This window comes from Elephantulus edwardii, unplaced genomic scaffold (genome assembly GCF_000299155.1).
Source record: "Elephantulus edwardii isolate Elephantulus edwardi_28Jun2011 unplaced genomic scaffold, EleEdw1.0 scaffold00203, whole genome shotgun sequence".
NCBI classification, from domain to species: Eukaryota; Metazoa; Chordata; class Mammalia; order Macroscelidea; family Macroscelididae; genus Elephantulus; species Elephantulus edwardii.
The window spans coordinates 5,835,312-5,835,908 of NW_006399953.1; positions in this window are offsets into that span (position 1 = coordinate 5,835,312).

The window sequence follows — 597 nt, forward strand, 5'->3', positions numbered from 1 at the left end:
ACAGGACACATCCCTGGCGTACACCCTTCCCAATTTTTAACCATGCAGTGTTGCCCTGCTCTGTTCTGACGACTGCCTCTTGCTCCAAGTATAGGTTTCGAATTAGCACGATTAACTGTTCTGGGATTCCCATTGTTCTCAGAGTCAGCCACAGTTTGTTATGATCCACGCATTCAAATGCCTTTGCATAATCAATAAAACACAGATAGACATTTTTCTGGTATTCTCTACTGCTCTTTAATGTTGCACATTATTCCGTTATATATTGGGTTTCAACTGTTTTTATATTTATTTGTTTGTTAATATTTGTGTTATTTCCATTTTCCCACTATGTGAAGAATGCTGCTCTGAAAATAGGTGTACACATATCTGCTTATGACTCACCTTTGATTACCTTGGATTATATTCCCAGCAGTGGAATGGCTGGGTCATATGTAAATTATGAGTTCAGTTTTTGAGAAAACACCAAACTGTCTTCCATAGTGATTCTACCATTTTACAGTCCTACCAGAACTGCATGAGAGCTTCAATTTCTCCACATCCTTTCTAACATTTTTATATTAATTTTATTTTATATAGCTTACATACAAATTTAAT